Here is a 2,521-nt window from a genome sequence, read left to right on the forward strand (position 1 = left end):
GCTTCACTGGCCCAAGTTGGCACCATCATTACGCTCTTGCTCTTCCCAGGCGAGGCAGATCAGTCGCCAGCTTTTGGACTGCCACTCACTGCGGCTTGAGGGCCGGTCATGCTGGCTGCTGGCTACACACGCCCATGGCAACCCACTGCAGCAGGGGCTGCAGCCTATACTGACACTGGCGACTCACGGCAGCCCAGCTCCAGGTTGAGCTGTTGTTCAGCATCTTAGCTGTAGAGGGCAGTGTCACTAGCCCTCGTATGTGGGATCCGAACGGGGGCCCTCTGGCGTCCCAAGCCAGCTCTTAACTAACATGCCACTGGGCAGGCCCAGCCCTGGGAGGTTTTAACTCCCATCCCCTAGGAGAGAGAGAAATACATGATTATAAAAAGCCGAATGAAGTTGAATAAACGTACAAGGTTTCTTTGGAGGATGATGAAAATGTTCTAGGATTCTAGTGACGGTTGACTCTGTAAGTATACTAAAAAACCACTGAATTTTACATTTTAAACTGGTGAACTTTATGATATGTAAATTATACAAAAAGAAAAAAAAGCTGAAACCCTCAGGAACTGGCATCCGGATTCTTGGCGAAAAGGTTGGAAAAGAGTCCCTTTGTGGCACAAAAATGTGATGAACATGTTCGTGACACTCCCAAAGGTGTGCCGGGAGTAGGGCGCGACTGTGGTGAGAAAGCCAGGAGGGGAGTTTAGACACAATTGAGCAGGAAAGCAGGCAAGTGGGGGCTGGTCCCTTGGCTGTAAAGAAAGCTGTTTCTAACCCAATAAGAATAAGCCAAGTTAATTAGGGCATGGGAGCTGTTTTCTACTTTTTTTTCCTCACAGATCTTAGGTACAAGTTTGTAATTCATCCAATTCTTGAGCTCATGGCTTGCTGACAGTAGCACCCCTCTCTATTTTTTTTTACTTTCTAGTCCCACTTCCAGTCCTCATTCTAGTTATAGACACCTCCTTTGTTTATTTTTGAAGCTCTATTTTTCAAACATATAGTGTTGTGAAGAGATGCATGGCTTTAATTTATATAAATAATATTGCACAAGAGTTATCATTATGTTTTTCCTTGCTTGAAATTGTTTTCAACATCTATCCACTGCAGCTGTATACCAGTCTATCAGAAATAGATCCAGCCATTCGTTTTGGTTTACTGTCTATTCAGTCTTGGCCCATCTTTCTGTTGGGCTACTTGTCTTTTCCTTGTTGATTTCCAGGAGTTGCTCGTATTCTAGATAATTCCTTGTGGGTTTAAATACTGCAAATATGTCACACTCGTCAAGTACCTTTTCAAAGATTAGCAAACCTCCTTAATACTAACGCCCAAATCAACCCATTTTAAAAGTCTCTTATATGGAAATAATCTCAAATGTATAAAAAAAGTTGCAAGAATAAGAGTTTACAAAGAACACTCACATATCCTCTACTGATTCACCTATCATTACCATTTTACCCCATTTAAAAAATCATTTGTACTTCTATTTATATCTTATTTTTTATCAACTGTTTTTAAAGATGCATACAATGCATGGCCCTTTACCCCTAAATACTTCAGTATTAATATTTCCTAAGAATAAGGATATTCTCTTGCACAACCACATTAGTTACAGACTTCAGTAAATTTAACATGGCTACAACTTTATCTAATTGGCTGTCAGTTTCTCACTGTAGAGGTACTATTTTTCTATTGCAATAAGCAATCTGTGGGGAGGCATTTTAAGGCCATGCAAATAAATGTCCTATTCCTGTGTCAACACTTCCCCCCAGATTCAGCATCTATTGATAGTTTTTGCTTGATCCAATCTTTCCCCATGGTTACAAGATAAAATCTATCAAGTTTTGCTCTTACAATTATGCTCTAAGAGGTCTTTTTTTATGCAGGTATAAAAGGTTGGAAATTGTGGGACGTTTATTGCCGCCCTTCAACCCCAGTGGAGTTGGGAGTCAAAGAGGAAAGGGAGAAACTCAAACTGTAGCATCATGTAGTTAAAGAAAATAACAGATCAAAGAGATCTTATTTAATATATACTTCCCTAGCCCCAAGATAGTCTATATTTTCCTCCATTCGTTTATAGAGTTACCTTTACTCTAAAGCAATTTATTTCCTCTATATGCTGGGATAGAGATCCATTATTTACTTTTCTCTGTAAAGTGTGGTTTCCCCAACACCATCTATTAATCTATCCTTTCCCCAGTGATTTTGAAACCACTTTTATCATGTATCAAATTCCCGTATGTACATGGGCTTCATTCTGAGCTCTCCATTCTGATCTTTTTGTCGGGTATGACGTCTATTTATTATTTACTATGGCTTACAAGTGTGACTTAATTATCTGTTAGCGAGTTCCCCTTTTTTATAATTCTGTTAGAAACCCATAATTTCCCTATGAACTTATTTTATTTATTTATTATTTTTTTTTAAAAAAGATTTTTATTGGGTAATTGGGGGTTGGGAACAGTACTGGGAAATTAGGGGAAGGGGAACAGACAAGTTGCTGTCGTTTTGTTCTTCA

The sequence above is a fragment of the Hipposideros armiger genome, unplaced genomic scaffold, assembly GCF_001890085.2.
Source record: "Hipposideros armiger isolate ML-2016 unplaced genomic scaffold, ASM189008v1 scaffold_13, whole genome shotgun sequence".
Taxonomy (NCBI): Eukaryota; Metazoa; Chordata; class Mammalia; order Chiroptera; family Hipposideridae; genus Hipposideros; species Hipposideros armiger.